Source organism: Lissotriton vulgaris, chromosome 3_1, assembly GCF_964263255.1.
Source record: "Lissotriton vulgaris chromosome 3_1, aLisVul1.2, whole genome shotgun sequence".
NCBI classification, from domain to species: Eukaryota; Metazoa; Chordata; class Amphibia; order Caudata; family Salamandridae; genus Lissotriton; species Lissotriton vulgaris.
In genome coordinates, this window is record NC_141689.1 from 818,094,727 (window position 1) to 818,120,557 (window position 25,831).

The window sequence follows — 25,831 nt, forward strand, 5'->3', positions numbered from 1 at the left end:
GCATGGATGCTCATAAATGGTTTACACCTGAGCTAAAAGAATTAAAACTGGAAGTTAGACAACAGGAGAGAGTATGGCGATCTAACTATTGCCCACTATTGCCTAGGGCAGCCTACTGTCTAGCTAGGAAAGCATATCAAAAAATCTTACATAATCACAAGACGGTTTACTTCTCAACGAAAATTTTAAGTTCCACCAATAAGTCGAAAGAAAATTTCAGAATTGTGAATGAATTATGTAATTATGATAGAACCTCCCCTCTGGTAGTCCCTACACAAACACTCTGCAATTCCCTAAATAACTTTTTTAGCGAAAAGATACTTGCGATTAAACAGAATACATCCAAACTCCCGGTTTGCGCCCCTTTGGATGACAGCTCTTTCAACCCATCAACACTACACTCTTTTCCTCTCATCGACCCAAATGTTTTTTTAGACCTATTGACTAGAGTCAAATCAGGATCTCCTGAGGATGTCTGTCCCCCTCACATCATGAGGGAATTGGTCGTGCCATCCCCCACGGCATGATACCAATGCTCAACAATTCACTCATGTCCGGGACGATCCCCCGCAGTTTCAAGCAGGCCTTATCGATTCCCCTTACTAAAAAACCTGGTATAGACCCTCTCGACCTCACTAATTACCGGCCTATATCCCTCCTGCCCTACCTATCAAAGATTTTGGAGGCTCATGTCACCAACTGCCTTTCAAACTTTGTGGAAGATTCTGGTTATTTGCAACCTAACCAGGCAGGCTTTTGACCTGGTCATTCCACAGAGGCAGTGATATTGGCCGTCCAGAACACCTTGAGGTCTTATGCCGACAAAAATCTACATCAGGCTTTGGTGCTTCTTGACTTGTCTGCAGCATTCGACATGGTTGACTATTCCATCCTGGTCAACCGTGTCGAACAGGCCGGCCTCAGAGACTCTGCCTTGGCCTGGCTGCAATCTTTCATATCTGAACGCACCCAGTCTGTTCGGCTAGGGTCTTTCACAGCTTCCAAAATTAACTCCTTCTGTGGGGTCCCCCAAGGCTCCTCCTTGTCCCCATTATTATTTAATTTATACATGCGGCCCCTCTTGTTTTCCTTGAGAGAGCACAAAGTCACTGCATACAACTATGCAGATGACTTGCAGCTAGTTTTTACATTAAACTCACCTAATGCTGTTGAAGACTTTCAGGCAACTGTGATCCAGATTCAGAGGTGGATGTCCCTAAACCATCTCAAACTAAACCCGGGGAAAACAGAATTTATTTTGCCCGGGAAGAGCGAGATTAGTTGGGGCCCACACTTCTGGCCTTCAGATATGGGCCTCCCTCCCAAAAAGTCCCAATCAGTAAAGAGTCTGGGAGTGACCATTAATGAGGTCCTTGCCTTAAATTCCAAGATCGGAACAGTAGTCTCCTCAGGGTTTTTCCAACTAAGAAAAATAAAAACAATTGCACACCTTCTTACCCACTCAGCCCTGATTTAAGTAGTTACTGCCCTAGTCCTTTCCCACATCGACTTTTCGAACAGTCTTTACCTAGGTTTGCCTGTAGGCCAACTCAGAAGACTGCAACACCTCCAGAATCAAGCTGCCAGGCTGATCTGTAAGGTACCTAAATGGGAATTGATTAAATTAGGGCTAGAGAAACTGCACTGGCTACCTGTGGCTCAGAGAGCTGCATTCAAAGCCGGATGTATCATCTTCAAGGCTCTACAAGGCAAGGGTCCCCTGTTCATAAGGCAACTCATAGGGAGATACACCCCCTCGCGCAGTCTGCGATCAGCCCACAAAGACCTACTTGAGGTACCCCGGTACAAGAGAAAGCGACAGGGAGGCAATTGTTTCCACTTTCTAGCAGCCTCCCTGTGGAACTCTCTGCCTCTGACCCTTAGACAGCGTAAGGACCTCCTTACCTTTAGAAAGGCATGTAAGACCTTCCTATTTACACAGGCCTACTTGAAATAGTGACTCTTGCTGGCATCTCTCTTATGTTTTTTATCTCTCCTCAGCGCCAAGAAGCCCATGGGCGCATGCGCGCTTTACAAATTTTAATTAACATAACATAACATAACTCAACTTCTTCGTTTAAAGGCCTGATTGGAGCCATCTCCTGGCCTGACCCAGCCCCATGTCCTTGTTTTTTTGTGTGTTTTATTGTTTTGCTTTTGCCGTTTCCGATGGCTTTTTTTTATTAAATATTCAGCTTTGTAGGCATTTTAGTACATAAACATAAAGACATTTACAAGAGCATTAGTCAAATCAGCATAACAGCAGGGGAAGTTTCAGTTCCCGCACATTACAATTTAAAAGGCATTCCAGTTGCAATTCTACGTTAGTTTTTTATGACATTGTTGAATCTGCTCTGTTACCATTGTACCTTACCATACCCTATGCTCATTAGGGCCCTCTGGGAGTCATAGGTGCAGCCCTATTACAGACGTATCAATCAGGCAGTGTAAAAACTATAGAAACTGAACACTTATAAACCATTTAGCAACTGTGCCATCCAGGAGGTCTGCGTTTAGAGCACATCATTTGAATTTAAACTTTTCTCGGGGGTAGGTGTAACCCACGTGTAGTCACCAGACCTGGGTGCAATACGGGAATACAAATGAATGGTCCTTGACACAGTCGAGAAGAAATGTATTCTAAACTATATAGTCTGTGTTGTATATACATATCAACCCTGGAATTGAATCCCTTGCGGAGGCCACTACGTATGCAATCAACAATTATTATATAAATGCATACAATCCATGAGAAAGCAAAAACCAGACCTCGCCAAAGAAACACATTTTATCAGAAATGCATTTATTGTACATGTTATGCTCACATCAAATTACTATACCTTTGATAGTAGGTTGCAAAGAGGGGTGGGAGGGATTATGCATGCTCGTGTAGGGCAAGTGAGAATAAGGAATACAGATGAAGGAATAAACAATTCAAGTCATTTTCAATAATGAACTGGTAAGGAAGACCAGTGTAGGGAGACCTGTCCAAATGAGAATTTTTTTTTACAATCATGTATTTAAATTGCTCATGCATCAATGTATTTCGGAATTATAGGATGGGGCAACAGGTACAGGCCTCCTGTGGGAGGAAGGTGTCGACGTTTTAACGCGACTAACGCATGGAGGGAGTTTTAGGAAGTCTGCTACGAGTCTTCTTCAGGTCGGGTTAAAGCAACCTACTCCTGGTGCCAGGCCGGCATCACAGGTGTATGAACAATCCAAGAAGGCTGGTAACAGCTGTCACATGACCAGGTTCAGTTAGTAGGGGCAGAGGCTGGATTAGCCAGAAGAACAGTAGCCCGACCGTGGCTTCCTGACCCCTAGGTACGGTAACATCCAAAGTACTAAAAGGTATGGGCCCTCAAAGTTGGGCATTCCTTATCCAACGTTCGATTAAATCAGAGTGTCTTAGTCAAGCAAAAAGCTGTGGACTTCATGCTGGTGCTTCAGTGAGTCGCCGAGCAGAGGGTAGGGGTAAGTCTGTGCTTAACAGATTTACAGTCTATGATAATCTTAGGGGAAGAAACGGTGGTCCGCATCCAGCCCTATATTAAGTGTTTCTCATATAAGTGAGGATGTGTCTTGGGGGAACCACAGCGCTATCAACTTGGTGTATCTCAGACGCACTTTCATATGAGTCTTTCTCTTTCCTATCTAAGCCTACATCTGCTACACAGTTAAAATCACCCCCAAAAGAAGGTTGTTTGCTATCACAGTGGAGAGGGGCATGGACAGATTCCGAAGGACTTGGAGTTTGTCCTGGTTTGGGGAATAACTGCTTCCTTCGCAGCAACCTGCCTTTCACCTATACATAGAAGCCCTCTGGGTCAATAATGGAATGATCAGCCTCAAAGGGGGTCCCAGCTCTAACCCACAACAGTGCACCCTCAGAGAAGGCAGAATAAGAGGAAGCATATAATTGGCCGCGCCTTCTAAGCCGCAAAAGAATGGCCTCCTCCAAAGTATGGTGAGTCTCCTGCAGCACCACAATATGGGCTAACCTGTGATATATATAGCTATGAATTTTGTGCCATTTGGCAGCGGTAGCAATCCCTCTCAAGTTCCAGGATAGTAGTTTTGCTTCATGGTGTAATTGTTACGTAGCTGACATAGGCATAAGCAGTGTTCTGTGTGGCTCTCAATCCTCCCCCAGGACCCCCCTCATCAGTAATGAGGTCTTCAATAATGTTCCGGACAACTGTTAAAGACCCCAAACAACTAAACCCCCAATCCCAAGGGCATCTTCGCAACGGCTATCCGCCCAAGCCTGTAACAAGAAAGCATTAAGAAAAGATAGCCTCCTCTAGTCGCCTAGTAGGGACCATTTAGTCGGGGTGGGCTATGGAATTCTGAGTGCTCATTCTCCACTCCAGCCCATTTTTCAGTTGCATTGCCAGCTGGTGTGCATCACATGACCCCAAACAATTATGTGTTTCAGTCCATTAATAGACTGTTCCGGTGTTTCTACTGAGTGATTTCGATTGCAGTACCGCTTGTGTATGTCTGTGCCCCATTCTGGGAGAAATTAAAGTTCTGTAACTTTAGTTGTTCCTTAAGGGCGGCCCAGGCCACCCGCTCGTTTGCTAAAATTACTCGTCCACTGATCTCGGGATCACACGTGGAGGACAGCGTTGCTCATGAGTGAACCCTCTAGAGTAAGAGATCACTCATTTGTGATCAGAAGCAGTAGCCGCTCATAGTGGAAGTGCTGTGGGGAGGGGCAGGGTGGGTGGTAGTAAACCATGGAATACGGCCGAACAGAGGTAAGTACATAAATAAATTAAAAGAATTTAATTGCGCACACTGCAATGCCAAATGGCGATGCAGCCTGTGCAATGTAATTTTGTTTTGTTTATTTATGTACTTACCTCTGTTTAGCCGTATTCCGTGGTTTACTACCCCGACCCTGCTGCTACCCATCCTGCCTCACCACCCGCAGTACTCCCATCAGGAGCCCCTACTGATCAGAGGACATGTCTATGCCCCCCCTCTGCTGTCTGTATTGACATGATCTCCGCCACCCCCTGTAACGCTGCCATCCGTTCATGATCCATCTGAGATGATGGTTTTTCAGTTGGGCCTTCCTAGTTGACCGTCTGAACAGTTGCCTTGTAGACCGGTTCCCCACCCCGGGCCCTGCTTGTCTTTGCCGGATTGGCATCCCTGTCATGTATGCTTTCAACCAGGACCACACAACGGGCGGTGTGTTGCTGAAATGAGTGCTACCATCCAGGACAATTTTTAAGCTTAGCCTGGAACATTAAGGAGTACTGAATGCCTTCTTCGCGCAGGTCCTTTTTAGCTGGCAAGAAGGATGTCCTTTAGGCATGGACCTTAGCAGTGAAATCTGGGAATACCGATACTTTACTGTTCTTCACAAATGAACCATTGGCGTTGGCTTTTTGGAGGATTGTATCTCGGTCTCTGTAGTGTAGGAGCTGTACCACCTTTAGCCATGGGGGTGGCCCCTGCGCCAGAGGGAGCACCAGCACTGGATTCTCCCTCTCTAAAGCAAGGAACTGTGTGAGTAGTCACTGCGCCACTGTGACACAGTGCTGCGGAAAGGTTACCATGTCTGTACTTTCTACCCCTTCTGGGATTTCCACCACCGTGATGTTATTGTAGCGGCTTTGGCTCTCGGTGTCCTCGGCTCGCCGTTCAAGTGCTGTCACCCTAGTTGGGAGCTATTCAATTTGATGGGAGCTATTCAATTTGACGGGATCTTGCCATCTGTTTTGGTTGAAGCTCCCCATTCTTCACTCTTGTCACCAGCTTGCGGTGCACTGCTTGCAGCAGGCCTAAACCAACAGACACCGCTACTATATCCTGCTGCAGTGTGGCCTTTGTCCTGCTGCTGTCCTCTTCCTTGGACCCAGTCACGACCAGTTAGGGTTCCCCCAACTCCATTTGTGTGGTCTCCTGTTTATTCTTAAGTTTTCCCATATTGGTCACAGTCCCCATACAGGTATCCAGCACCAAGCATGCCAAGGGTACAAAGCAGCAGCAAAGCTCAAACTACTCTCAGGTCGAAATTGTCACCGATTCATGGGTGTTATGGTGCATTCCCCCCGTGCACAGAGGACGGAAGACCCAGAACACGCCCATGGCCCACCAGCTGATGCCCGATGGCCGCAGAAGGCCCAGCACTCTAGGGTTTACTCCAGGTCCTCTCCGTGCTTGATGTCTTCACTTCTTGGCCAGTGGGCTAGGCTGCAGTCCAACCAGGGAGATCCGACCCAGCTCATTCCAGGCGTTATCTGCCCTATTAGTTCCCTCTCCGTTGCCAAAGTGCCCGCTGTGCCACTCTACTCCTAAAATCCTTCCCGACCTATCACTGGTAGGCTAATCTCATCTGTCCAGTGGAACCCCCGGGCCACAGTCACTCCGGTGTATCCAACTGCCCCCTGAGTCACCACCTGATGAGGTCTTGTATAGTCAACCTCACTGGCCCAGACGAGGGTTCCAACTTTCAGGCAGTATTCCAGGCCTGGCACTCAGCGCTTCTTCCTCACTAGAGTGCTCCTACTTGAACAATCTAGCTCTGTGTCCTGGGCTTTTCACACAGCTGGGCCTTGTAATCTATGGGCCTCTTCTCTCTTTTTGGGCACTAGGACTCTCCAGCTAGGACACCATCTCCTACGGCCCCCAATTTATAACCATGTACCAGAGCGGAGCGGCCGTCCCTAGCTCTCCCTCCCTGGCATGGTGAGAGAAGGCTCAGCGTGGTCCTCGTCAAGGCCCGCCACTGCTCCTCTAGCGCGCCCAGCTCAGCTCTTGGAGGCCTCTAGGTTTCTGGGTCTCTGGCCCCCCTGCCAAGCGCGCAGGTCATGAAATCTCCAGAGTGGAGTACAGGCCCTCGCCTCCACACTTCCTACGCAATTGTTAAGGAGGCTGAGATCTCCCGTCTTGGCCTGGGTGCACGTCTCCTCTGCCTCGCTCCCAGCCCCTAAACTGGGCCTCGATGTTCACCCCTATCTCGCTCACCGTCATGGCCCTCTCAACTCAGGATAATGTGTGGTCTACACTCTGTGTTGCTGCATCTCAAATGAGGCTGCCTCCTTGGTTCGTGTGTTGCTATGGCCCCTCAGTCCTCCACCGATGCTCATCCTCTAGGGCAGCTGCTGCCAGCCCTCGTCTCCTGCAATGGGCTTCTCAACTGCAGCTGGGTCTCTCGCTCCCCAGCACATGGGTATCGGGCCCCTGATGTCTCCGGGGGGGAGGCGGGGGAGTCCCCTCAGTTTTGCACTCACAGGGCAGACCGCTGCCCCTTGCACAGTCACTTTTCCACCACAGGACCGCACTCTCTAGGTGAGCCCCAACAGCAATGCACCCCTCCCAGGTAGCCTGTAGTTCTTTGCCTCTCTGCCCAACACTGCGGTAGGTAAGGCTCAAGTTCAGTGGCCATGCACTCCCGGAGTACTCTGTTGCTACCCCAGCAGGCCGATGTGTTTCGGGATTATCACTGGGCCGATGCTGACCTGGCTGCTCACGCATCCGCCATCTTCAGCGCCGTAGCCACGCATCGTTTTAAATAGCTTTATTGAAATGATTTCATCAAAAAGGTACATCTTAATAAAGCAGGTCTAATATCTGAAAAGAAGGATATAATAACCATAGTAATGCAGAGAAGTGCGATACAATTGGAGCATTGATCAATACGAAAAAATATTGAATTTTCCAGGCTTTAGACCGAACACAAACTTAATAAAAATAGTACCATAATAATAATACTGCATTTTATATTTTGCAATGAGGGGAAAGAAAGGAAAAAGAGGAAGGCAAAAGGAAATAATAAATGGATTAATACAAATAATTGGGTTTACAGAGAGTAGTTATTTTGAATAATCTTGTACTTAATGTGGACAAAGAAATTACATAGAGTGAGGTGAATCCCTTTAAGTAAGTGATGATTCAGTTAAATAAAGTATCTGTGCCGTGGCAGTGCCAGGCTGGATAGACCGCAAGAGAGACGCAAATGATGGATGGAATGCAGAACAAATCAAAACATTCACCCCAAGTCAAGCGATCTGGGTTAAATCCATCATTCTTTTGCTCACCATGCCACCCCAGTATAGACCCAGACATATGCAAATCAGTCTTACTTATGTTCCTCATGGGAACAGTCCAGCCTGAACTGCCAAGCCAGGTCCTCCCTTGACCGGAAACAAGCATCCTAGGACTGGTTTCAGGGTTTCACCTCTAATCAGCCAGGCTAGCTTTAATCTAGTGGCACAGTGAGCCCGGGACCCACGTCTGGGCTTATTGACGCACTTAGGGCACCATTGCTTTGCCGCTCTACCAGTGACCCATGAATAAGCTGATGTATATTTATGGACTGCGTCATTTTCTGAACGGGACCTTGTTGGGTCGGTGCCCGTGAGAGTGACGTGTGTGTGTGTGTGTGTGTGTGTGTATATATATATATATATATATATATATATATATATATATATATATATATATATATATATATATATATATATATATATAATATGTGTATGTTTTTTTTTTCTTTCAAGAAAAGAGTACTACCAAGCTGTAAGCAGGAAAGAGAGCAGTAGCTGTCCAATACACAGATTGGGCAAACACAGAATATCATGTTAAACATTTGAACTGTTTCTGTGAGTGACATGTATATTGAGATGGGTCGGCTCTGCATTTCATCCTTTGAAGGTGAATACAAGTGAATTTGATTTAGTTGGGTAGGAAGACAAAAGACAAATCACCTTGTGTCGTACAGTATATAAATATTCATGTTACTATTTGAGAGTCTTTACTGGTGCAGCATTTTTGGTTACTCCCTTTAGAAAACTGACTTTCATCCCTACACCAAAGTTGCCTGCTGTCACCTTCTTCGGCTCACGGTGCTGAGGAGCCCTCGGTGTCAGAGACGCGTTGGGGCACTAAGGTTCATGTGCATTTCCACCAAGACATGGTCTGAAAACTTCTGGATAGATGAGGCACGTGATGGCCTTTGAACCCCAAACGACCTCTTCTCGCACATACGTTAATATAATTACTTAATTGGACGTTCCTTGGCAGTGATGTATTTGCGGAAAGTCTAATTGCAGGGTGGTGCAAATGCGACCATCAATCTTGTTGAAAAATACTTTAGTCCTTCGGTCATTGCATCAGGAGGATGCTGAGAAGTTTGAGGTTGGACACCCGCGCGTGGATTCTTGAAAACAAATATTTAAGATCATGTTGTGCGTTTTTTTTTACCACACCGCACAATAATACAGCTTAGTAGCCAGGGCATCTTTTCACATTAATGGATAATTTTGATTTATTCTTAAAAAGAGGAAGAGATAGATAATGTAACTATAATTGGCGAAACGGACGGAGATTTTGCCTTGCGAAACGGTAAGGATGTGGGAAATATTTGCATAATAGTTTAATGGGTACTGGATCAATGTTCGTCTGCAACTCGGTCTTTGCTCGAGCTGGGTCCTAGGCACGTGACCAATGTCGGCGCGCTGAAGAGCGTCTCGCAGATAGGGCAGTGAGCTAGAAGGAAGCGGAGAGCTGCATCTCCATGGCAATGCCTCGTGTAGGTGGAAGGAAGAGCTAACCGCAGGCCGATTTGTATGTGAGAAGTGCTTCTTGCCTCAGATGAACAGCCCTTCTCAGTGAGCGTGATGGTCCCTCGCGCCGAGCTGTCTTCGTGCTGATGAGGTGTGTACTGCTGCTGCTTCCTCCTGTGTGCTGCTCTTTATCTTCAGTCACGCGCTGTTCTAAAGATGAGAGTTATTATAGAGCTTGGTTCCACTCTGAATGTTTCCATTTTGTACATTCATTTGTACCTGCCCGCGGCTGATATTAAGGGCATTAGTACGAGCACAAATTTCTGCCGCTCGCTCACGCTCTTTCTCACACACACTCTCACGTACGCACATTTTCGCTCACACACACACACACACACACACTCACCCTCACACTCTCGCTCACACACACTCTCAGTCAAACGCTCTCTCTCATCTAAATCTCACCAGAGCTGCTGATTGTTGTATTCTGCTTTTGCAATACCCTGGACAGGCAGATCCGTCGATTTTTATTTTTATTTTGTTTATTTATTTGTTTTCCAATGTATTTTTCACTTTGCGATAAGACCGTTCTGCTAGAAAACAGATTCAGAATGTGCGTGTAGCTTGCATTGTAGCTTGCATTTTTTTTACAATTATTAAACAGCGCACGTCATCAAACACGTAAGATATTTCCACACAGATTAAATTATAGCCGTGAAGTGCAGCGTGCCGGACGCTCGAGTTGCACTCTGCAGATGTTAACAGCAGCATCTGCTGAATAATAAAAGGCCATACAGGTTTCAGGATAAATGAGAGCACGAGCATATCAGCAAGTATGTGAATGGACCAGACAGGCGAGTTTGGGAGCACATTTTAAGAACGGTAGTTGAAGTCTGTGAACTGAATAACAGAAGCCTAGTGCTCGTAGTACTGAATTAAAGGTACACGGAGCAAAAAGAACCGCACAAGTTGAGCTTGACCGTTATTGTATGTGGAGGTAACCAAGGCCTGCGGATGTCTAAGCTTACCGCGCCAATGACACATGGATACACGGGGACAGAAGAGGGTTTGTGTGTGTACACAAGCGATTCAGAAAAGGGGGTGGTGATGAACAGAGTGTCTGAATTAAGCAGACCACTCTTACCCAGTCCAAAGATCAGGGCTTGATCCATCACCGTTATTTATCTCACTGCCCCACCCCAGCTCAGAACCTGGCTATATGCAAATCAGTCTGTCCCTGGCCCAGTGCATCATGGGAACAGGGCAGACTAAACTACCAAGCCAATTCTTCACCAGAAAGGAGACAAGCTACCGGGGACCGGTTTCTGGCATTTCAGCAGTCTTCGGCCCGGCTTGCTTGAATCCTGATGGAGCAGTGAGAAAGGGACTCATGTCTGAGTATACCCTGCCACACCTATAGTGGCCAAAAACGATTCAGAAAAGGGGGTGGTGATTAAGTATGGGCGGAAAATCCGTTCCGCACGCGGATTTTGCGGATTTTCGGTAAATTCGCAATCCGCGAGATTCGCGAATTTCCCGCAAAATCCGTGAGCAGCGGATTTTATGGCTTGCTCGCACTGTTCGCGTGAGTTCGCGGCGTCCCAGTTCAACTTCGCGCCCCGCGAATAAGCGCTAAATTGCAGAAATACGATCTTAGCAAAACTGAAACTACTTACCAGGTTCAAATGTTCAAGCTCATCATTAGTAGCCATTTCCTGTAGTGCTTCCTGAGGGGCCCCTCCAGAGTTCAGTTGCCAGTTGCAACTATTATGTGACCCTGCTCTGAACCTCAGAATAGTTACACATATGCCACAAAGGTTCTGAATTACAGCTAAGGGAGACAAGCAGGAGCCAGGCTGGAAGTTCAAATCCAGTGACACATTAATCAGCCCCTAATTCATTATTGTCAGTTGGGGCAGGGCAGGTGTTGTAACTAATTTTGCAACAATGAAAGCACTTAGCAAGTGCAAAAGATCACTAATCAGGAAGCACTAAGGAAGCAGGTGCCAGCTAAAAAAATATTCTGTGACACATTAATCAGCCCCAAATTAATTCAGGTCACTTGAGGCAGGGAAGGTGTGCTTTGCTTTGCCACAATAATGTACACTGGACAACCAGAGGGTGCTGTGATGAAACAGAGGGTGGCATGGGTGGGCCAGAGGGTGGCATGAGTAGTCAGAGAGTGGCAGTGGTGACAGAGGGTGGCAGTGATGAAGAAGAGTGTCCCAAACAGGCTGGACACGTAGAAACAACAAGTTCGCAAAACTTGCGACCCGACAGGTAAGTTCGCGTTTGCGAAATTGTACAAAACCCTCGCGAACTGGCAGAAACCCGCGCGAACACAAAAAAAAATCCGCAAATTCGTGAGAATTCGCGGATTTTGCGGATTGCGAGTTCGCAAATCCGCAAAATTTGCGAACGCGAGATTCGCAAAATTCGCCCATGCTTAGTGGTGATGAACAGAGTGTCTGAATTAAGCAGACCACTCTTACCCAGTCCAAAGATCAGGGCTTGATCCATCACCGTTATTTATCTCACTGCCCCATCCCAGCTCAGAACCAGGCTATATGCAAATCAGTCTGTCCCTGGCCCAGTGCATCATGGGAACAGGGCAGACTAAACTACCAAGCCAATTCTTCACCAGAAAGGAGACAAGCTACCGGGGATCAGTTTCTGGCATTTCAGCCGTCTTCGGCCCGGCTTGCTTGAATCCTGATGGAGCAGTGAGAAAGGGACTCATGTCTGAGTATACCCTGCCACACCTATAGTGGCCAAAAACGATTCAGAAAAGGGGGTGGTGATGAACAGAGTGTCTGAATTAAGCAGACCACTCTTACCCAGTCCAAAGATCAGGGCTTGATCCATCACCGTTATTTATCTCACTGCCCCATCCCAGCTCAGAACCTGGCTATATGCAAATCAGTCTGTCCCTGGCCCAGTGCATCATGGGAACAGGGCAGACTAAACTACCAAGCCAATTCTTCATTAGAAAGGAGACAAGCTACCGGGGACCGGTTTCTGGCATTTCAGCCGTCTTCGGCCCGGCTTGCTTGAATCCTGAAGGAGCAGTGAGAAAGGGACTCATGTCTGAGTATACCCTGCCACACCTATAGTGGCCAAAAACAATTCAGAAAAGGGGGTGGTGATGAACAGAATTAAGCAGACCACTCTTACCCAGTCCAAAGATCAGGGCTTGATCCATCACAGTTATTTATCTCACTGCCCCATCCCAGCTCAGAACCTGGCTATATGCAAATCAGTCTGTCCCTGGCCCAGTGCATCATGGGCAGCTGAAAAACGGTGATGGATCAAGCCCTGATCTTTGGACTGGGTAAGAGTGGTCTGCTTAATTCAGACACTCTGTTCATCACCACCCCCTTTTCTGAATCATTTTTGTCCACCAGAAGCGTGTGGAAGGGTATACTCAGATGTGAGTCTCTAGCTCATCGCACCATCAGGATTCAAGCAAGCCGGGCCGAATACGGCTGAAATGCCAGAAACCGGTCCCCGGTAGCTTGTTTCCTTCCCAGTATAAGAATTGGCTTGGTAGTTTGGTCTGCCCTGTTCCCATGATGCACTGGGCCAGGGTCAGACTAATTTGCATATAGCCAAGTTCTGAGCTGGGATGGTGCAGTGAGCTGAAAAACGGTGATGGATCAAGCCCTGATCTTTGGACTGGGTAAGAGTGGTCTGCTTAATTCAGACACTCTGTTCATCACCACCCCCTTTTCTGTACACAAGCAGCATGTATACTGTTAAGGGGCATTGGTCTGGTATCTGGATCACGTGGTTTGTAATCAGGCATGTTGTGTGTGTTTGCCTGGTTATTTTTTAGTAGACGAGGGAAGTGTGATGCATGTGCTTGAACATTTTAACAGCAAAAAAGAAGACCGTCCCGAGTGGAACACCCTTTCTACAAAGAGGTGGATCATAAGTTGTGTGTACCCTAACTGCAAACATACTTGCATATCGGTGATTAAACCGGGTGCTGTAGGCAGCCTCTGCAAAGCATATGAATGCATGAGGTGTTGAGACATTTTTAAGGGCATGATGGCGCAGGTCCTGAAAACAAATAAGGGATAAACTAACTAGCAGATACAATCCAGGATGAAGACGCTTAAACTGACTGACCACTATAGCACCAACCCGCCAAGACTTGAACAGGGTTGTTTTGCTCACCAGTCTATGCAACCTAATCTATGTATTTAATTCCGGAGCGCTCTGCATAGACACCTATGCAGCAGTATGTTTACTCATCCCATGTTATATTTGTCTTATACCTCTTAATTTTTAGGACTTTAATTGCACCCTGTGCAAAGATCTGTGATTTAAGCAGTCACTGCTGCTCAGAGCTTCATTTCTTAACAAGGCTAACTCCACTTTAACATGTCAAAATGTTTGTTGCACCATAACATTTTAGCTTAGAGGCTCGGGGTTTTTGAGTGTTCTCTCCAACTATATTATCTACAGTTTTAAACTAAATCGCACGTTCTAAAATCTGTCTAAAAAAACATTGTGTAGATACGTTTAAAAATGTATAAATATTGCGTAGCTCTCCTCACACTGTGATGGTTTCCTGTGATTGCATATCCAGATATTGACTAGAAAGAAAAGAAACCACCTCTGGGCATACTTCCGGGTGCTGTGACTGAGAACACCCTGCTGGTTTCAATTCCAATGGAATGTTGGAGCGACAGCAGCCAGTCACATTTCAGAGACTGTTCACGCTAACATTAGCTAAAGATAACTTTGTCTACCGTGGCTGTTGAGCCTTACTTGGGCAGTTTAGCTTTCCTGCTGCCAGTAATGTGGGGTGCGCATGGAAATCAGTGGTGTCTTTATCCACCCTCTGTTATGAAGAGCCACTGCATTGAGGACACACTTCATAATCTATATCCTCTCCGAGCACTTGAATATTGGGTGGTGACAGTGGACTTTGAAGGACGTAGGGCTGAGGGGTTATAATGGAGTTGGAAGTCCATGAGCATCTTTTTAGTTCTCTTTAATTTTAGGTATACGAGAAATACCAACATATTTTATTGCACCTCAAATGTCCGAGGACACCGCCTCCTTCCACACTACCTCATCATGAAGTTGGCACCAGAGCAGCACAGCCCACTTGCACACATCTGGGGTACCACAGTGGGCCTGAGACTAGAATTTCCGACCAACATGTGACCTATATCTTGTTTATACTCATCTAACGACTACCCAAAGAACGTTCATTGCCGCCCTAAACATACAGATGTTTGTTATTGCCAAAGTACCTCCCCCTTTTGTGAGGTTAATGTGTCTGATGTCCAAGCTGTTGGATGTTACAGAGTGTCAATGCTGGCCATAGCTAAGCGATTCTTGTTCGAAGTATTGGAAATGCTGCAGAAGTGTCAAGACGACCCTTTTCTGGCCAATTTCAGCCCAGTCTTCTGTAGCTCGAGTCTGGCCTTTCCAATCATTGTAGACCAAATTCTGCATTTAGAAAATCTGATCTTGCTCTGGTCTTGCATTACATGCAGAATCAAATCTGTGTGTGTGTTTCAGTACTTTTTTTAATGGCAGCTGCTGGTTCAGTACGCCCCTTCATACACCGTGTCTAGTTCAGAGGAGTCGGCGCAAAGGAGGGGTGCCTGCCTGTTGACTCTTAGTATGTGACGGCAAAAGTATGCATCCTGTCTCAGTGTTTCCCCCTGACCCATTAATGGAAGAAACAGCTTAATGAATAATCCAGGCCTTGAATTCTAGCTCAGACACACCTGTACCTCACACCATACATTAGCTGATTGTTGTACTTATGATTTTCTCTAATGGTGATGCACAGTTGTCAAGAAATAATATTTTGGTGAAAAGAAGTATGTGATTTGATTTGATGGTACGGATGCCTAACACTTGCACGCTAGGCAGTAATGTTAACTCAAAACATACAAAGAGCTATTGGTTAAAGGCAATTGCCGAAGCCTAGGTACTGCTGGAGATACGTTTTGTGTGGGTCGCTATTAGCTCTTTGGGTGATGGGCATAGCACTAGATGCTCATGCAAGTGATAATGCCCAATGTACTTAAGTGATAGAAATGTGTGCAGAATAAATGTTATCTGAGCACCCATTGGTAAACGACGTTAGTAAGTATGGAGTAGAGGGGATGTTTGGTTGCAGACAGTTGCAGTGCAATTATTTTAGAAATTCAAGCAGCAAAATGTCGGAAAGGAATTGGCTCAATCAGCAATGCATTTGCCAGGGAATGCTACGTTTTTTAGATTTATGCACAGAACTGTTGCAATCTAAGCAAATATTTTAAATATGAATATCAGTCACAAAAATATAGCACAGGAACCCGTTGTTATCGGTTTTACGCTTAGCAGGCAAGGCAGTGGTTCCTGCAGACACATACACCTTTTGAAAGACCATGCTATGGTAGCTTATTCGTTGCTATTCAGAATCTTAAATTCACGCTTCTCTGAAACAGGAAGTGAAGCTTTTAAAGTGTGGTAAAAAGTATGTCCTTCTGGTTAGATGTGAGAGTCTAGAGCGGCGCCGTTAAATCTGCTGGTCACTTAGATGGAGACATGAAGTGTCCGTTATTATTAAGATCACGAGCGTTAGTCACTACCCACCAACAGAAAACATCAACATGCCCAACATAAAATATGTGCACCTCCCTAAAACACTGAATTAAGAAAAATAACCACATAAAAGCGCATTAGCGATTCAGTTCAACAGTATTGCTCCGTTTATTACTTCTGACACATTTTAATTATTTATTCTATTTAATGTTTGTATTTGATAAAGTCCAGATCTAGATTGAAGAAACAGCTGAACACTTTACAGAGAATACATTTTATTGCAACAGGGACATCTAAACATAATGTGTTGTACGTGGAAGAGTATGGTATGTAAGGTCGTTGAATTGCAGAACACACTTTGCCAGGGGAAGGAGGTACTAGTTACTGAGGCAGGACTGGATAGTGCGCTGTGTAGATTTGTACGTTGGAGCGTGCGCATTTAGCATCACAGTTATTTATGGTTTGAGGTACAGGATGTAGATGCGATTTGCTGAAAATCCTTTGATTTTATTTGGTGAGATTTTGAAGTCTAAGTTTGAGCGCCAGTCTAGTGTTTCCAAAGACCCCAACTAGGACACTTGGCTACATAGATTCATGAACCAGACATTTTGTTGCTAATAGTTCATGGCCTGACTGGGATGAACTGCGAAGCATTTTTGAATGGCGAAGGCATGGAGTGTCCGAGTGGAACGGAATAGTAGTTAGGTGTTCCGTCCTTGTCCAATGCGGATTATGAACTTAAACTGCAAATTTTGTAATAGTTATTTCGGGAAATTGAGTTCTAAGTGAGCCAGTTAAAAAACTGAACCTGTTCTGGTTGAGTCCGAAGTGGTGCGTAACATTTTAGTTAGTGAGGTTAAAATGACGATTCAAAGTTACTAGTTTTAAATGTCACTTCGATGTTCCACAAAATTGAGGTTCGCAGAGTTTCATGATCCGCTTATGTAAGTGTGTCCTTTGTTTTATCACTCAGCAATTGATGATCAGGATTTTGACATAGATTACCTCTACAAATAATGAATCTCAGAGGAACTTGTTTATGCAGTCCATTGTTAACTTGAAAATCTGGGAGATCTGCCTCCTTGAACCTGTGTTAGACACCCTTGGTCTATTGCATCCTATACTTCCCTCTCAGACTAAACACTTGTAAAACCTTGCACCACCTTTGCTCATAACGTCTGTGGGGCAGAACTTCCACCGTCTTGGCAGCTCTCCCCATGCCTGATTCCCAAAGTATTTTCCAAGTGTAAAAGTAATTTGTTAAAAAAATGTACGTGTCCGTGACAGAGTATAGAAGAATAGAGGGATGCAATGAAAAAGAATAATGCTCTGCAATATTTTCAAAGAAGGTACTTAGGCGATTTCTTTCTTTTGAAATCACTTTTGTTTTCTTACAATAAGCCATGCAGAATATGTGCTTTATGGAAACTTTACATACAATGGGGTAAAGGTGTGCCAGCAAAGTTGCATTCCTTCGTTCCATAGCTCCTTTATAACTAGTGGTAATAGGCTGAGATTTTCTGCGTCGAAGATGCAGTTATCGACCTCTGTAGTGCATTCAGAGTTGTATTTCTCTATTTCTGCACTGAGCACTTATGTCAGTGTAAAAGCTGAAACTGATATGGCACTTGTGACTTGGTCTGCAATCCCTCAACCCATGCCCTCCCGTGTTTGTGCGAAGAGGAAACCCTTTAACCAGGCATTTGCCTTGGAGTGCAGGAGCGGTAATCAACCTGCAAAACACATTAATCTCTCCAAAATGCCTGGTTTAAAAGAATATGTGAAAGTGTTCCATTCATAGTATTTTAGGTTAATGACTGATATTGGAGCATATTTATGGCTGCGATCCTTAGTGATCTTTTGTGCATAGATGAACTTTAAACACCTATCTGCTACCTCTTTAAAAAAAAAAAAAAGCATATTGTTTTATTTATTTGGTGTTAGTGAGAAGTACTTTTTGTAGAATGTTTGATTATTCCATTAGAGGTGAAGGAGCACCTGTTGTCCAGCTGACCCAATTTGAAATTTGTTCATAATTCTCTACATTTTGGGAGAGAACACCCTTTTTATACCCCTGACTATTGTTCTACGTTTTATTTTTGTGTTTGCAGTTAGGTGCCCCCGTACATACATTCTCACTTAGCTCTGGCCAAGGTTTGTGAGCAGGTGGCTTTCAGGCAGCTCGAGACCTTTGTTGAGTCTTCGGGTGCTTTACACCCGGCCCAGTCTGGGTTTAGAAGTGCCTATAGCACGGAGACCGCTCTGGTGGAGATGTCTGAAGCAATCAGGGAGTGCCTGGACGGGGGCGGCACGGCGGCCTTCATTCTACTTCACCTCTCTGCCGCCTTCGATGCGGTGCCTCACCAGCTGCTCCTGGCCCGGCTATCCTCCATCGGCGTGGCCTGCCCAGCTTGGGAGTGGGTCAACTCTCTCTGAATGGTCGTACGCAGCAGGTATGCATGGCTCCTTTTTCATCCTCGGTCAGGAAACTCTCGAGGGGGTTCCCCCAGGGCTCTACACTGATCCATCTGCTTTTTAACATATATCTGACAACTTTGATTTATCTGGCAGAGGAGTTAGGCGCTAAAATTATATCGTATGCGGACGACACCCAGTTGCTATTTACCTGGAAGGGCTCGGATCTGGACACCAACATCGACCAGACGTGCCTAGCGTCTTATTTCGCTGGCTTGTACAGGCCCATTTGAAGTGCAATGAAGACAAGTCTGAGGTCCTCTTGTACGGCCAGTTCCCACCGGCCTTCAGACAATCCCTGTGGCCCCCAGATTTCCCTTGCCCTAACTCTGAAGGAGGCCCGGCAAAAAACCTAGGGCTGTGGTTCTGTGAGGATCTCCAGTTCGCTGATCATGTCAAGAAACTTACTGGTGTTTGCTTTGGCACCCTCTTGGCCTTGAGAAGGTTCTTTCCTTTGCTACCTAGAGAGGCCAAAGAGATGGTAGCCCGTGCTTTGACTCTCTCCCGCCTTGGCTATGCCAATGCTTTTTTCATTGGCATTCCTGGGTATTTGCTGAAGAAACTGCAAATTATACAAAATGCCGTAGCCAGACTCCTGTTTAACATCTCTAGGAGATCTAGTGTGCGGCAGCATTTACAGGATTTGCACTGGCTGCCTGTGGCACAGCGGGTACAATTTTAAAGCCCTCATCCTTTCACACAGGGCCCTTCATGGCCAGGGTCCTGTGTATCTCAGGAGGCGCTTTACTCTATATGTGCCCAATCGATCTCTGCGGTCTGCTTTCCTACGTCGGATGGTTATTCCGCGTTTCCACAGATCACGTTTGGAAGGCCAGTCTCTTTCTGTTAAAACCACAGCCGCCTGGAACGCGCTCCCCTCGGATCTTCAGCTCATTCATGACTTCCGTCTTTTTAAAAAACGCTTAAAGACATATCTGTTCAGCCAGTTCTGCTAATTGCTCTTGCTTGCTTCATCCCAGCTCACCCGTGCCAGGACACTCCAGAGTATTTGTGTGTGCTACAAGCTCTTTATAACATAACTTAATTCTCTGGGATACTATTCTCGGTCCCTATAAATATGGTTGTTGTCTCTTGATGGAAAAAAACGTATTTGACCTGCGGTAATTTGTTTGAGTTTAGGCACCTCTGTGCAGAAGTAGTTGGCTATTTTATGAGATTGAGTATATTTTCCTCTCCTTTCCAGACTTTTGGAAATTGTAAGAAGTTTTTACTGCTTTAAAAAGAAAAAAACTATCCTTTGCCTGGATTTGAAATAGTTCCACTAATAGCGAAGTTGTACATTTGTTTGTTTTAAGGTACCCATATGCATAAGTACAAAAATATTGGTTTCAATATTAATGCGCTGATCAATTAAATATATAATATTTTCTCACATAATGGAAATTTAGAGCCATCTTAAGGTATTTGTTACTCTTGGCACTACACTTTATTTGAGCCCCTATCATTCTTTTTCGCATGCACACATTAAAAAAATGTAGAAGCTGGTGGTGCGTGTGATGCCTCCAAACTGGGCTTCTTCAGAAGACAACTTGTGTGGCCCATGTATGGAACTGACTGTGCATATACCATCCCTGGTTGGCCCTCAGTGTTCCCAAAGTCAGAACACTATCAGACTGGACACTAAGTGCAAAAAAAGCACTGGCAAAGCCAATTGCTCAGGGTTTAATGTGATTACGCAATCAACAATAGCACATTGAGCGAGTCAGAAGGGAGGGAGCCAGCAGGGCTATAGTTGTAAAGTAGTACCTTGCAGTTTAATGCAAGTGCCAGCAAAAACACCCAAACAGTTAATATCATTAGGTGAGAGCTGCATCTCCCTGGGCTTAGTCGAGAAGTGATTGACAAAGCATCAAACCAATGGTTAAAAGAGACGAACACAAGGCTCATTCAATGTATATTGTTAGCAATAAGTCGGTTAGACAGCTGCACTGTGGAAAATCAGACCGAAAACAAGGCAACAAGACTTATCCATGTATATTCTCAGGTCCTTAAGGCCCTACTCTTACTCATCAGGACTGTACTTTAGTAAAGATTTGAAGACTCACCTCTTTAAAGAGTACTATGTCACAATGCAGTAGCTGTCCAATCACACGTGTATTTGCCTTTTTACTGCTAAAGGATCCTGATGCCTTTTGGCAAGGTTTTCAAGTTGTTTTTCGTTTGTAACAAGAAGACCGAAAGACACAACTCCCCTCCACAGAATGAAAAAAAATGGCGAAAGTTTGGTCTTACCTTTTTATTTCATCAAATTTACCTTTTAATTATCTGGAGGGATGAAATTCAGATGACGTCCTCATTTTCGGAAAAATATTAATTAAAAAGAAAAAAATTGTAATTGTTCAGGCGTAAAAGTTTACAAGTGAATGGGTGTAACAAACACAAACATGTCTGACCTAAAAATATTTCCACACATATAAACTGTAGGTGAAATATTAAGGATATAACATTATTTTTGCTTAACAAACTGGATTTGGGTGCGTCGTTTTCCTTTTCAGTCCATGAGGATGCAGAAGCACTTGCTAACAGACATTTGATATGAAAAATATATCCCTATATTTTGGCATTTATCCTTTTGTGACGTTTAGTAATGAAAGCCAAGGCGAGAGGTTTTCATTTTGCCATTTTTTATGGTTTCTGTTGTAGCAGCTTTTGCTATTTGATGCATTACTCTGGAATTTTGGAGCGCCTGATAATCGGTGGCCGTTTATTTCCCACCTGGTATGCTTTAGCTCAAGTGCTAAAAGCTAATGCCATCAGTTGACACCATGCTGTCGTTCATGCAATCCTGTGGCGGGAGGGGCAGATTCTAAAATCTTTTAAGTGAGGAATGATTAGTCAATTCTACTTTCCTACATCTTTAAATGTAGGTTGTAGATGAGATGTAATAGCATTACCACCTCTGTAACTATGTTATTGGAATTACTGATACCGCAAGGGTCTTTGATGCTGGCGTGTGGATTACAGGGCCATAACGAGTTTAACCTTGTGAGTAACCACAGGAGATAGTTTTCCTGCAAGGATTACCGCATGCACATTTCACCAGGTGTTTAAAGACCCAAATTGCCGTTCTAGGGCAGCCGCAAAATCCTGTTTATTCATTATCCCAATCACATTTGCATTTAATGGAGGAGTTGGAGTCCCCAATAGCACTGCTGCTTTAACAGAGTATATTGCTAATGCAAAATTTAGCACACTATTTATTTATTTATTTTTGACCGAAGCCAATCAGTATTGGTGTTGCATAGTGCAAAGGCTTTCTCGAGCTTCAGTAAAACACAGAGAAAAGGTGCCATGTGGCAGTAGCAGTTTCACACAGCCTAGGCAGCAACACAGACAGCTTTTAGTTATTGGCCAGCTTTACATGGGACAGATACTGCCGGAGACGTACCAGCCTTTTAGAAGGGCCCACGTGTCCCTCATTGGTAGCAATAACTACCAAAGACAACTCTGTGTATTTTAAAGAATTGGTAACAGTAAGTATTGAAAACAGGTGCAGTGTTGCGACAGATCGAAAAGGGAGTAGCACTATCGGCGGCTGCCCTTTCCACTATCCTGCATATAAGGCCCTACCCCATGCATCATTGTGAAAGGTGGTTGAAGCAAATTGGAGAACTTCCTTGGAGAACCTTTCAGCGACAAAGAATGGGTGACTCTATTGGTGGCGTCTTCACATTGCTCGTATCAATATAGGGGAATGAATCCGCAGGGGCAGTACAGCCAAAGCAATAAAGGTTATTGGCTTATTGCATTCCTTGTTGCTGTCTGAGAAGCCAAGTCCCCACACCTAATGAATACTGGTTAAAGGCATTGAGTGTACTGTGGCTCTGCCTTGTTTGGCTTGCCGCAACCTAAGCCATCACTGGACGCTTACTCAATATTCTGCATTCTCAGAGGCAGTGTAGGCACCTCATACCAGGTGGAGCTAGTAGATTACTTGGAGCAAAACTTAGTGTTGGCAGAGCAGTAAAGGGGAAAGCTCTGGCCCGTCCCTTCTGAGATGCGAGTAACATTGAAATATCTTTTAAGGAAACAATTGAACTACTTTCAGGTTGTAGGGTGGCCCTATGCTGTGACTCGGATTTGCTTCACAACACTCCTGATGAAAGACCCCATCCTTTTCCAATCAACGCTTTACAGACAAATCGCTTAGAATAAGCGCAGAGAAAAGGGACCACACTTTTGTACATTGTTTTATTCTTTAATTTAATTTGATGGATTAGATCTTGTTTATGGATCTGGGTCCCAGCGTAATGTACCCCCAGGATTGTAAGAAACCTGTGAAAAGCTCTTTTCCAAAATCATGACACCTCAAACCACTAAATGCATTCCCAGTTTAAGATTGGTTTACACCGGGCTTTAAGTGGGATAAACAAAACTGGGGGATCTCTCAAAGGGACGAGGCCAATGTAATTAAGGGCGTGGCTTAAACACATGTAAGCTAAAAATCTGTGCTTCGCATAGTGTGCCGCCCGACTTGTATTCTGCTGGTTCTGTCATTGCATCCAGATATGATACAACAAGTATCATCACACCTACAGCGACTCACAACTATTGGCTTTGTCAGTGGTTGTTAGTTGCATAGGATAAATAAGCAGCAACTATGGCTTCTGTATAATATGAAATACTTGCATATCCAAGGCCGTAGTAGTATAGGAGTCCTAATCTTAATGAATGCAGGTTATTCGTAAAATAGCTTTACCAGCAATCGCAGCATGGATTGTCATTGTTTTCTGTTTTAAAGTGAATAACCGAGGCTCCTAGTGGAAGCTGGGTGTGGCTGTTCACCAGCTGTGGGCCTAAATCAGTAGATATTCCTATGTCTTCGCTTAGACCTTTTGGGATGTTTGTGAAGAATGTGCTTAAAAACATGCGACGAAAGATCTTCATTTCTTATTTATGCCTCTGGTTTAGTTTAAATGTTTTGTATTGGCTTCCAAGAACTACCCAAGAGCAACCACCCACAACATTATTCTAAAGTCTAATTATTTGAGAGTCAATATTAAGAATATTAGAATATGTCTACAGTGTAAAGTCCCAAGACAAAACGAGCAGCTAGTTTCCCAGATGGCTTTGGAAGCATACAGTAGTGAGAATTGACTATACCAATGAAGGTTACCTAACATTACACAATAATGAGAAAAAAAACAGTTTAAGCTGGTCAAGTGATCTAGAAACATAACTGTATATCAGAAACGGCCACCCAGCCTATAACATTATACCCATTTTCGAATGCATAAAATAATATAGAGCCCCCAGGTTTACTGCTTATAATTGCCTGATTTGGTCCCAGACATATTTAATTACCTATATTTGGTTGACTTAATGGAACTCATGAGTTCACAACCGTATTTATTAAAAATATATTTGATAATTTACTCCTTATTCTCACAACCTCTGCTGTCCTCCATCTTTGGAGTAATTCTCCACTAACAAACACTTGGATTTTGGTGACTTAAATATGCTTGTCTTATTGCCCCATACTGCATTACTCTGGTGCATACAGATTTAAGTTTTGGTTCTTTTCCTCATGAGGCCACTGGTATAAAGCATTTCACAGTTTTTGTAGCCCAGAGACAACCAATTTTCTTTCAGCAATTTTCTGTCAGTATTTGACCTCTAGAGTTTTTGTTTGCCTCTTCTCCAGTTAAGACCTACTTCTGGTGCATATATTTACAGAACTAAACTTTTCAAATTCATATATATGATATCTCTGTGCATGACACGCCTAGAGTGCATATGTTCCAGGGCACTGCAGGGCTGAGCAAAGTACTTCCAAACCGTCCTTTCAGGAATTAGTCTTTTTCTGTTTCTTGAAATGCTTTATCATTCTTGAGAGATCACCAGCACCTGCAAGCTCCAAGACTGTTAAGTTCATTGTCTTCAATGAAGGAAGCATAATATTTAATACGTTTGGATGGTTCAGTTGCCTTAAAAGATCAATTTCTTTGATGCAATCTGACCGAGCTTTAGCATCCATTAAATCAAATATCTGCACTTTTTTTTAAAGCCACTGGTACACGATCCAACAAACACGTTGCTCTGTAAACTTCACTAAATTGGCCACGACCAATCTTCTTTTCGATTTGAAAGTTGCCTAGCGTATTGTAGCCCATGTCGGGCCTCTAACCTTTCTGTGGTTGAAAATTCTGAACAGGAGGATTCTGAATGCCTTGCGACTGTTCATCCATTGTACCGGATAAATCAGGAACCTTTTAGCTCTTTGATTGTTGAGTTTTCAAGGTGAAATCCGCGAAGGTGAGAAATATATGTTCTAGATCAGAAAAGCCTTCTTCCTTCTAAATGACACGTGACCCCCTTGGAGCCATCCAGGTCAGGCAATGTTTCTTCAGATGAAGTAGCATGAGGCTTACAGCTAGGACACCGTCAATAATCCTTTGATCTAGTCACGGACTGGCAGCCCTCTTTCAGACCAAGGAACAGAAGTACGTCTGTTTGTGCCCCATCCTTAATTGTGCGCATGCGTGCTATTGCGTGTGATTCATATATATCACATAAGCTACCACTGCATTCCTCGTACTGTGCACTGAGCCGCACCCAATGCCTACCCACTTTCCAATAAGATAACCCAAAGTCCAGTTCCTGTTTGGCAGGGCTCTGCTCACATGCTGTACTGTCTTGTCACATTTCTGTGCCCTAACTGAATAACTACTTTTAACTGCACTGACCCTCCATAAACCCTTTGCGGAAGAACTTTGCACGTTTCCTAAATTACCCAGACCTGCTTGTGGTACCTAATGTCCCTGATGGTGCAATATCGTCTACCTCTGAGATTGGTGTGGCTTTATCTACTTAACGTGTTCTTCTGAGTATTGGCTGTGAATGGTTTGATAAGCATCTTACTGCAACTGATACTGTGCCATTAGTTGGGACATCTTTTTCCTCAGAATGAACTCCTTTTACCAACCCATTGTTGCCTTCCCTTGGTTACCAAAGTGACTTCATAAAAACTGACAATGAAATATACCTTATTGTTCAGACTTTTTGCACTTGTATTTTCATGTATATCTTGTGAAAGAGATGATATGATGGGACATTATTTATTTTCCATTAGGTTATCCACACTTTAATATCTTTCGCCTGAAAACTGGAAATGATTTGCACTCGACTTAAATGATTTTTTCCTGTATTTGTTGGTGCACAGTCATGCCAGTCTTTCTAAAGAGGCAGTGGGAAGGAATCCAGTGTTTAGCATGTGAGGTGGTTTCTAGCCATTGATTTATTGAATGCCTAAT

At 44.4% G+C, this 25,831-nt stretch overlaps 1 protein-coding gene and 1 pseudogene across 2 annotated transcripts in view; one reads left to right on the forward strand and one right to left on the reverse strand.

Annotated features, from left to right (window-relative positions):
• The window catches only part of CDC42SE2 (CDC42 small effector 2), a 362,860-nt gene that overhangs the window by 55,904 nt on the left and 281,125 nt on the right, over nt 1–25,831 (forward strand). Inside the window, exon 1 of one of the 2 annotated variants that reach the window (XM_086961126.1) lies at nt 9,444–9,678. The exons of the other annotated variant lie outside the window; for it this stretch is intronic. The gene's annotated coding sequence lies outside the window, so the exon portion shown is untranslated. Of the gene's footprint in view, nt 1–9,443; nt 9,679–25,831 lie in introns of those variants that run through there. 2 annotated transcript variants of the gene reach the window in all.
• LOC147727072 (serine/threonine-protein kinase Nek7 pseudogene) lies at nt 24,249–25,040 on the reverse strand (annotated as a pseudogene).